The sequence below is a fragment of the Rutidosis leptorrhynchoides genome, chromosome 1 (genome assembly GCF_046630445.1).
Source record: "Rutidosis leptorrhynchoides isolate AG116_Rl617_1_P2 chromosome 1, CSIRO_AGI_Rlap_v1, whole genome shotgun sequence".
Taxonomy (NCBI): Eukaryota; Viridiplantae; Streptophyta; class Magnoliopsida; order Asterales; family Asteraceae; genus Rutidosis; species Rutidosis leptorrhynchoides.
Genome location: NC_092333.1, coordinates 45459657 through 45472117, shown reverse-complemented (window position 1 = coordinate 45472117; position 12461 = coordinate 45459657).

The following is a 12461-nucleotide window of genomic DNA, read 5'->3' as shown; positions in this document are numbered from 1 at the left end:
TTTAGTAATAATCTTTATTGAACTCAATGACTTGAATGCAACGTCTTTTGAAATATGTCATGAATGACTCCAAGTAATATCTCTAAAATGATCAAATGCACAGCGAAAGATTTCTTTCAAACCGGAGAATAAACATGCTTTCAAGTGTCAACCAAAAGTTTGGTGAGTTCATTAGTTTATCGTAATCAATCATTCCCAAAATTTTAATAGACCACAAGATTTCATTTAATCAATAATCATACACTCGTAAGTGTTTAAAAATTCATTCATATGGATTGAACACCTGGTAACCGACATTAACAAAATGCATCTAGAATATCCCCAAACATATAAACATCGAAGTACTAAAGCAGTTCAAATTCTCTAACTGGAGCTTGTCAAGGCCCATAGATCTATCTTTAGGATTCGCGTCAATTGGTGGCAATTATAATAAACACCAATTCTTAGGCTACCAAGTTCAACAAGGGCGATATCCGGTATAACAATTCAACCATAGAATGTAGTTTCGATTACATGTGTCTATTTCGTAAAACATTTATAAAAGCGCATGTATTCTCAGTCCCCAAAATATATATTGCAAAAGCATTTAAAAAGGGAGTAATGAAACTCACAATACGATATTTTGTAGTAAAAATATGCATACGACGGAGCTGAACAATGCAGGGTTGGGCTCAGATTCACGAGCCTATATATATATATATATATATATATATATATATATATATATATATATATATATATATATATATATATATATATATATATTAACACATATAATGCTAATCAAATAATTACATCTATTAATTATATAATATTTATACATTTAGTGTTATAGTTTTATATAGAATTTGTATTACATTTTTTCTATATATATTATATCTTAAATTATATGCTATATATATATATATATATATATATATATATATATATATATATATATATATATATATATATATATATATATATATATATATATGTTGTATATATTTATTTGTTAAAATGATAGTTTTGATAATAATGATTTATTAATAATAATAATAATAATAATAATAACTTTATTATAATGATATTACTAATAATAAAGATGATAATGATAACCTTTAATAATAATAATAATAATAATAATAATAATAATAATAATAATAATAATAAGTTATTTTATTTTTATAATAGAAACAATAATATTGATAATAATATCTAATACTAATAATGAGTAATAATACTACTAATTATGATAATAATGATAAAAAATAATAATTTTACTAATAATGATAATAATAATACTTATATTCCTAATAATGATATGATAATAATAATAATAATAATAATGATAATAATAATAAAAAAATAATAAAACTTTTATGATAACAAGAGTTATACCCTCCTAAACGTCATCGATCATAAACGCCATTCATCATCACCATCGTCCATGATTATCACGATCATCATCAACATACGGTCGCCATCACTATCATCATCCTATATTATATCTATATCATCACCATTTACCATTGCACATGAATCGAATAAAATTTGCAACAGAACCCTGATCAAATAACTACAATGAGTTATTGGGTCTTGGGGTTTGATGGTGTGGTGAGTTTCGGCCCAAGAAAAATTGGAACAAGGCCCAATTAATGCAGCCCGATAGATAAAAGAAAAACAACCCAAGTTGCGCTAAAACAATTAAAGGGCACGACAAACTAACTGGTAACAACCGATTTACATAAAGAAAGCAAGTGGGGTTCGCCTGGTACCACAACTGTATCATCGTTGCATCATTCTCCATTATCCATAATTAAACAGGCAGGTTACCGACACTAAAAATACACTAATAATAATGCTTTGCATAAATATTTAAATATGATCACAAGTATCATTATCTCGTCAATATCTTTATCTCACAGTCCATTACTTTCTTCATCCTTATAATCGAGAAACAAAAGTAGAATAACATTCATAACAGTCTCTGTAGCAGCTGTTATAAACATGAAGTAAAAGTGAGAGAGACGAAGAGAGACTCTGGTGTGTTGGTTCTTAACAGCATACAATCATGGCGGTTTAGGGGTTTTTAAGGTGAAAGTTTTACGGCTGCAATAGGACATAGAAAACAGAAACGTATAATAGCAACAAGGATAGTAGTTTTCAGGTTGGTTTCTTTTGGATCAAGCTGAAACATTAGGCATAAGTGAAAAGAAAATAGCAATAGTAGATGGTGGTTTAACGGGTGTCGATAGTGGTGGTTTGGATGATCTTGGGACTGTTTTCCAGCTGCTCAAAACAGAAGTATTTAATCGAGCAACAACAGTAACGTTTTGATGATTCACGAAAAAGAATTTTAGAGAGGGATAGAAAGATGGTTGTTGGTTAACAATTGCAAGAAGAAACAAATATTCATCAGAAGCTGCTGTAGCAGCGTAACCATCATAAGTTAATGGCTACTATTCGAATCAGTAGGTAGGTTTGTTGAGTTTCGATTTGTTGAGGTTGGAAAATGGTGGTGTGTGAACCGGGAATAGAAAGAAACGAAAACCGTAAGTGATTTAGTGATGATTTGGTGGTGGAAGGTTGGTTGGTGATGGATGATGTCATGATTTATAACAACAGTAGTGATCGTTTTAGAAGAATAATAGGTATTACAAGTGGTGTCGTGTTTATGTGTGTTTTTATGGTTCAGGTTGTTGGCTCATTTGGTGGTGGTTTGGTACCGTAACATAAAAGAAACAGAAAAGATGAATTGTAGCAATAGCTTTCGTATAATTGTAGGTGGCTGTTATGGTTTTCGAACAAGAAGAAAGACTGCAGCAGTAACTTGGGTCTGTTAATAGATACGCTAAAATATTATGCCTGTACAACAGTTTACGATAGATTTTGTTTTGGGTTATGATAAATAACAGCAACAAATAGTAATAATAAAGTGGTGATTATGCTTCGGTTGTGATAGAATCAGAAAAACATAGAGAGTTCATAAGTATAATGGAGAAGGAAAAATGGGTTACTGGTGTTGTTTTGCGATGGTATTCGATTAGTATAACAAGGATTTGATTGATGGTGGTTATGGTTCATGATAGAAAGTAGAAGCAACAAACATTGTTCGTGTGATGGTGAGGTGAATCATGATGAAAATAACAGAGATAGATAGAGAGAAAGGGAGAAGAGGGATAGAGGGGATTGATAATGTTTGTTTGATTACTCAAATAGACAGCAAGTAGATACATGAATATGTTTATTATGTATGATTAAAGTTTTAAAAGTAATCAATCAAAAACAGTGATTGAATAATAACAATATAATAATAATTATAAATAAAAACGTGTTCTCAAAAATCAGCCATAGAATTATTGATTACTATTCTTCTCACGGACTAGACTTCGTGCTACATTGTTAATCAGTGGTGAATAACAGTCTTTGAAACATCTCGTTTAATAATTACTTTAATGCTTTCACAAGCTCGCATTTTACTTGTTTACTATCAATCGAAACAATGGACGTGTGCTATTTTCGTTTACTAAATAGATTCGAAATCATATATGTATATTCCATATACTTTATATATATAGATTTATTTTAATAATAATATCATATATTATTTTATTTACACAATTAATTAACTCATATAATATTTTAATTAATATTTCAAATTATTATTTATATATATCTATATATTTAAATATATATGTATCTATTTACAAATAGTTGTTCGTGAATCTTCGAGAATGGTCAAAGGTGAATTGAATATACGAAACAGTTCAAAATTTTTGAGATTCAACTTAACAGACTATGCTTATCGTGTCAAAACATATAAAGAATAAAGTTTAAATTTGGTCAGAAATTTCCGGGTCGTCACAGTACCTACCCGTTAAAGAAATTTCGTCCCGAAATTTGAGTGAGGTGGTCATGGCTAACAATAAAATTGTTTTCATGACGAATATGAGTTGATAAATAGAGTTTTATCATCATTAAGTAATATAGATAAAACAATTCGATTATGTGAAGAGTACGAATGAAGCTATCACAAAAGAGTGAAATGAGTAGATGCAAGTTTGTCTTAACTAGTAACATAGTCATGATTGATTTTTTTTTCAGAATTTAAGGGATTTAAAGAAAGTCTTCGAAATCTAAAAGATTTGATTCTTCGGCGAATAAGGAAATTAAGATCTCTATAATTAAATATGGTGATCTGCCCCGATTACTCTGTCTGATATTTTCCTTATAAATTGGACTCTTCCATTCCATTATTCTCACCATTCCTATACTTTCCTTCTTAGTTCATACATCCAAAGATTGTGAAAATGATTAATTCAGTTCTAATCCTTGATATTTTCCTAATTATCATTTCTGTCATCCTTCTTTTCAATCTTCCACCAGAAAAATCTGTTTACTCCTACTATTACCTTGGGTGATACTATTCTTAATTATAACGTGTATTTATTATTGCTATTCATATTAATATTCACAGTTTGTAACCTCCGTGTTGTTATTGGGCTTGATATTTTCTCTTATATTTTGGAGATCTTTTCCTTTTTATTCTCTTCTCGACCTATAGTAAGACGAGTAATGGTCCAGAATTCGTAGGTATGGAGTTTTCGAATGAACTTGATTAATGTTCTAAGAGAGAGATTGAAATAGGACGATCTTGATTGGTTAAATTACCAGAATTCAAGAGAAAAGATAGAACTATCAGGAAGATATGTTCTTGATATGTTCAGAGATTAGATTGAATATAAGAGTGGTGTAACATGGTACATGATGACGTTATGATCTGTGAATCATCACGTTCCATTTAGAAACTCAGCATGACTTATTGTAATATAATCACGTTGATCAAGTGTCATTATATTATACTAACTCATGCTTCAGTTCTCAACACTACTTCAGAATTCATTCATAGTTTATACTTAGATTTTACAGAAATTTCCAATATAATGTTTTACAGATACCACAAAGAGGTATATAATTTCGGACGAGAATATTCATGAAAATATCTTCAGAAGTATCGAAGATATTTGTGATGATATTTTGGAATTTCTAAGTTCGAAAGTTGTTAAGGAAAAATTTTCCGCAAGATTTTAACATGACTTCAGAGCAGATATTCTCTAAAGATTTCATCGGATCCAGAATTACCTGGATTCGTTGAATATAGGGTTTGGTCTTTGTATTTGTCCTTGGTCTCCTTCATGGTTAGCTCAATCCGTTTTTCAGTACCAAATTTTCTATCGAGCGTTCCCAACACTCCATTATTTATCATCAAACTCTTGGCCATTTAGGCCATCTACATTTTTACTGTTTCCTCTGCATTTAATGCAGCCTTATCTGAATCGTCGATCATCAATCCGAGGTGGTTTCAATGGAATTGTGTTTTTAGATGATTAAACGCTGATGGTAATATGGTGGAATATAAAAGGTACCCCGGTAACAATAAAGAGCATGCATATATATCAAGTTATAATAAGGTTGTTTCGAACAAAAAGTCAAAGTTGATTTGCTGGAGCTGTGACAAAATTTGCTATTTTGAAAGGGATTACCAAGTTATTTTGGGTAATAATAACACTAAAGGAATTGGCACTGCTACGTGTTAAATGTTCACTTAGTTTTTGAGAGTTTTTCAGGTGCATAACTATGTGCAAAAATCCTTCCTTCCATAGATGAAGTACGGTTGGTTCATTCTCTCGATTGAGGTGTTTTCAAGAATCATGAAAGGTTTGAACGTAGATTGTAATCATCAAGATACGAATGGGGTTTAAGATGAAATCAAGTGGAAAACTTGAAGAATTGTTTAGTTTCATATGTTATAATCAATATTTTAATTCATTTTAATTGTCCAATGTTCGTAGTTCACAGTTTGTAGTTCACAGTTAGTAATTCAATAATTCATATATAGTTTAATATATAATATTCGAATTAATTAATACATATCGTGACCCGTATACATGTCTCAGACTCGATCACAACTCAAAGTATATATATTATTGTAGAATCAACCTCAACCCTGTTTAGCTAACTCGATCATTACCGCGTATAGAGTGTCTATGGTTATTCCAAATAATATATATAGATGCGTCGATATGATATGTCAAAACCTTGTATACGTGTCCCGATATTTAAAGTGCGTAAAATAAATAACAGAAATTAAATGACATTAAATAAAATTGCGAGAATATAAATTGCGATAATTAAATTGCGATAAATAAAATGTAATCAGTTAGCTAGGAACAGTTAGCTAGGAACAGTTAGCGTGGATTCTTAACAAAATTTCTCATAGTTAATTTGTTTGTTTCTAGCAAATTTTATTTTGTCCAATGTTTTCTTCATTATGCCGCTTGTTGGATTCTGACAGGTCAAAATCCAAATATGAAATTGAATGAAAATGGTTATTCTGCGGTGAACGAATATGTATATCTGTGGGTGTAAGTAGGATAGTAAGTGACTGTTGAATCAGATTCGAAGAGTGTACAGTGTAACTTATTAATGTAAAATCTAAATATTCCTCTGGTATTACCTACCCGTTAAAATATTTTCACCATTAACAGTTTGTACGAAAGAATTTTTAATTACAATCTTTATGAAAATATACTTATATATATATTTTCTTCAGATGTAATCATAGATTTAATGAGTTAATATAATATTAATCTCATTTGATTTACCGTTAGAACTAGAATACATAATCTCTAAAACATTAGAGATTACATAATCGCCATGAAGAACGAAGATAATTGATGTAGAACGATACGTAGAATGATGATTTTTCTCGAGATACAGAATGAGATGTTGAGGCATGGATTGTTGGTGGTACGGGTGCTGTTACTGATGGTACTATTGGTGCCAGTGATGTTGCTGAAGCTGGTATGTTTTGCACCATATTTTCCAAGGCTACAACTCGGGCGCGAAGCTTGTTTGACTTCTTTAATTACTCCAGGATGATTGTCGGTTGGAACGAGCGGATGAATAGGGTTTAGAATATGAGTTATGATATTGTCATGGCGAGATACTCTGAAAATGAGAGAGAAAATGTTATTACGAACAGGTTCTCCGGTAAGTGCTTCAGGTTCTTCGCCAAGAGGAAAATTCGGTGGATGGAAATAATTGCTTTCTTCTTGTCTCCATTAGTTTAGTCAACTACGAACCCATCAGATGAATTGGGGATGGTTGATTGGTTGAATTCATTCTGGTGACGCTGCTTCCGGAGGTTAGGTGAACATCCATATCGGAATAGCTGTCGGGTTCCGAAGATCTTGAACTAGTGACGAGTTCCATTTCGTACAATTAAATAAAGGGTTTTTTTTTATATGTAATGATTTTCGAATATTGGATGATATTCTAACTACATAGAATATCTATATATATAGTACTAAAGATTTCGTAAACTACGAAGGAATTTACGGCATATGTCAGGCAAAGTTTACAGTAACATATATGTTAAGATATGGATTAGCAGATACGCTAAGATATGAATTAGCAGATATGCTAAGATATGAATTAGCAGATGCGCTAAGATATGAATTTTGTCTATACACTATTCATGCAATCAATGCAGTAAGATGTGTCTAGACTTAAGAATGATAAGCAGGAAATTTTCGACACGAAATGATAAGCAAAACTTTTTGACATGCAGCTAAGGTCGAAGTCCAGACTCATTAATGTATCCTAACGACTATCAGTTAGACACAGTAATGCAGACCTGGTTCGCTAAGACCACCGCTCTGATACCACATGAGACGACCCGTCCAAATCCATAAGAACGAATACAATAATATATGATTACATCGCGAGGTATTTGACCTCTATATGATAAATTTTACAAACATTGCATTCATTTTTAAAAGACAAACTTTCATTTCATCGAAAGTTGACAGGCATGCATACCATTCCATAACATCCAAACTATAAATGACCTAATCTGTCATTTACTTTAGTAATAATCTTTATTGAACTCAATGACTTGAATGCAACGTCTTTTGAAATATGTCATGAATGACTCCAAGTAATATCTCTAAAATGATCAAATGCACAGAAGAAGATTTCTTTCAAACCTGAGAATAAACATGCTTTCAAGTGTCAACCAAAAGGTTGGTGAGTTCATTAGTTTATCGTAATCAATCATTTCCATAATTTTAATAGACCACAAGATTTCATTTAATCAATAATCATACACTTGTAAGTGTTTAAAAATTCATTCATATAGATTGAACACCTGGTAACCGACATTAACAAAATGCATCTAGAATATCCCTAAATATATAAACATTGAAGTACTAAAGCAGTTCAAATTCTCTGACTGGGGCTTGTCAAGGCCCATAGATCTATCTTTAGGATTCGCGTCAATTGGTGGCAATTATAATAAACACCAATTCTTAGGCTACCAAGTTCAACAAGGGCGATATCCGGTATAACAATTCAACCACAGAATGTAGTTTAGATTACTTGTGTCTACTTCGTAAAACATTTATAAAAGCGCATGTATTCTCAGTCCCAAGAATATATATTGCAAAAGCATTTAAAAAGGGAGTAATGAAACTCACAATACGATATTTTGTAGTAAAAATATGCATACGACGGAACTGAACAATGCAGGGTTGGCCTCAGATTCACGAACCTATATCATTTATATATATATATATATATATATATATATATATATATATATATATATATATATATATATATATATATATATATATATATATATATATATATATATATATATATATATTAACACATATAATGCTAATCAAATAATTACATCTATTAATTATATATATATATATATATATATATATATATTAATATAAATATGTTGTATATATTTATTTGATAAAATGATAGTTTTAATAATAATGATTTATTAATAATAATAATAATAATAATAATAACTTTATTATAATGATAATACTAATAATAAAGATGATAATGATAACCTTTAATAATAATAATAATACTAATACTAATAATAATAATAATAATAATAATAATAATAATAATAATAATAATAATAATAATAATAATAATAATAATAATAATAATAATAATAATAATAATAATAATAATAATAAGTTATTTTATTTTTATAATAGAAACAATAATATTGATAATAATATCTAATACTAATAATGAGCAATAATACTACTAATTATGATAATAATGATAAAAAATAATAATTTTACTAATAATGTTAATCTTAATAAAATGATAATTTTAATTAATAATAATGATAATAATAATACTTATATTCATAATAATGATATGATAATAATAATAATAATGATAATAATAATAAAAATAATAATAAAACTTTTATGATAACAAGAGTTATACCCTCCTAAACGTCATCGATCATAAACGCCATTCATCATCACCATCGTCCATGATTATCACGATCATCATCAACATACGGTCGCCATCACTATCATCATCCTATATTATATCTATATCATCACCATCCAAACATCACCATTTACCATTGCACATGAATCGAATAAAATTTGCAACAGAACCCCGATCAAATGACTACAACGAGTTATTGGGTCTTAGGGTTTGATGGTGTGGTGAGTTTTGGCCCAAGAACAATTGGAACAAGGCCCAATTAATGCAGCCCGATAGATAAAAGAAAAACAACCCAAGTTGCGCTAAAACAATTAAAGGGCATGACAAACTAACTGGTAACAACCGGTTTACATAAAGAAAGCAAGTGGGTTCGCCTGGTACCACAACTTTATCATCGTTGCGTCATTCTCCATTATCCATAATTAAACAGGCAGGTTACCGACACTAAAAATACACTAATAATAATGCTTTGCATAAATATTTAAATATGATCACAAGTATCATTATCTCATCAATATCTTTATCTCACAGTCCATTACTTTCTTCATCCTTATAATCGAGAAACAGAAGTAGAATAACTTTCATAACAGTCCCTGTAGCAGCTGTTATAAACAGGGAGTAAAAGTGAGAGAGAGACGAAGAGAGAGAGAGAGAGAGAGAGAGAGAGAGAGAGAGAGAGAGAGAGAGTAGGGTGTGTTGGTTCTTAACAGCATACAATCATGGTGGTTTAGGGGTTTTTAAGGTGAAAGTTTTACGACTGCAATAGGACATAGAAAACAGAAACGTATAATAGCTACAAGGATAGTAGTTTGCAGGTTGGTTTCTTTTGGATCAAGCTGAAACATTAGGCATAAGTGGAAAGAAAATAGCAATAGTAGATGGTGGTTTAACGGGTGTCGATAGTGGTGGTTTGGATGATCTTGGGACTGTTTTCCAGCTGCTCAAAATAGAAGTATTTAATCGAGCAACAACAATAACGTTTTGATGATTCACGAAAAAGAATTTTAGAGAGGGATAGAAAGATGGTTGTTGGTTAACAATTGCAAGAAGAAACAAATATTCATCAGAAGCTACTATAGCAGCGTAACCATCATAAGTTAATGGCTACTCTTCGAATCAGTAGGTAGGTTTGTTGAGTTTTGATTTGTTGAGGTTGGAAAATGGTGGTGTGTGAACCGGGAATAGAAAGAAACGAAAACCGTAAGTGATTTAGTGATGATTTGGTGGTGGAAGGTTGGTTGGTGATGGATGATGTCAAGTTTTATAACAACAGTAGCGATCGTTTTAGAAGAATAATTGGTATTACAAGTGGTGTCGTGTTTATGTGTGTTTTGATGGTTCAGGTTGTTGGCTCATTTGGTGGTGGTTTGGTACCGTAACAGACAAGAAACAGAAAAGATGAATTGTAGCAGTAGCTTCCGTATAATTGTAGGTGGCTGTTATGGTTTTCGAACAAGAAGAAAGACTGCAGCAGTAACTTGGGTCTGTTAATAGATACGCTGAAATATTATGCCTGTACAAGAGTTTACGGTGGATTTTGTTTTGGGTTATGATAAATAACAGCAACATCAAGTAATAATAAATTGGTGATTATGCTTCGATTGTGATAGAATCAGAAAAACATAGAGAGTTCATACGTATAATGGAGAAGGAAAAATGGGTTGCTGGTGTTGTTTTACGATGGTATTCGATTAGTATAACAAGGATTTGATTGATGGTGGTTATGTTTCATGATAGAAAGTAGAAGCAACAAACATTGTTCGTGTGATGGTGAGGTGAATCATGATGAAAATAACAGAGATAGATAGAGAGAAAGGGAGAAGAGGGATAGAGGGGATTGATAATGTTTGTTTGATTACTCAAATAGACAGCAAGTAGATACATGAATATGTTTATTATGTATGATTAAAGTTTTAAAAGTAATCAATCAAAAACAGTGATTGAATAATAACAATATAATAATAATTATAAATAAAAACGTGTTCTCAAAAAGCAGCCATAGAATTATTAATTACTATTCTTCTCACGGACTAGACTTCGTGCTACGTTGTTAATCAGTGGTGAATAACAGTCTTCGAAACATCTCGTTTAATAATTATTTTAATGCTTTCACAAGCTCGCATTTTACTTGTTTACTATCAATCGAAACAATAGACGTGTGCTATTTTCGTTTACTAAATAGATTCGAAATCATATATGTATATTCCATATACTTTATATATATAGATTTATTTTAATAATAATATCATATATTATTTTATTTATACAATTAATTAACTCATATAATATTTTAATTAATATTTCAAATTATTATTTATATATATCTATATATTTAAATATATATGTATTTATTTACAAATAGTTGTTCGTGAATCGTCGGGAATGGTCAAAGGTCAATTGAATATATGAAACAGTTCAAAATTTTTGAGATTCAACTTAACAGACTATGCTTATCGTGTCAAAACATATAAAGAATAAAGTTTAAATTTGGTCGGAAATTTTCGGGTCGTCACATAAACCAACTTGATTTCTTTGATTGCTAGCTAGACTGACTTGTCGCTGGTTTCACTTGTGACACACTTTCAGTTTTCACACTTCTGGCCGCCTTAATATCACTTTCAGTTACCTATGCCAACATATGCGCTTGTGACAAAGTAGTAGCAAGCCGTGCAATCGTGCGATATTCAGGTCGCAAAATTTCTACAAACCGTTGCACTCTGGACTGTTCGTCACGTATCCACTAATGCACGAACCTTAACTTGTCCATAAACTGCTCAAAAGCTTCATCGACTGTCATTTCTTCAGTCATCGTCATTTGCATGAACTCTTGCTTCAATCGACTGATATCAAATGCGGTGCAGTACTGCTCCTGGAACTTTGCAGAAAATTGTTCTCATGTGACCTGATTGAGTTGCTCTTCGAACAACGGAGCAGTAATTGTATCCCACCAAACCATAGCTCGATTCTTTAACGGTCGGCTAGCATAAGTTACCCGTAATTCTGGTTCACATTGACAGGCTTTCAATGCCCGTTCCACTTCCCTTAACCAATTCATTGTCACAATCGGATCGCGATGACCCGAATACTCAGAGGGCTTGCAGTCCATAAACTGCTTGAACGTACACTTCTTCTTCTCC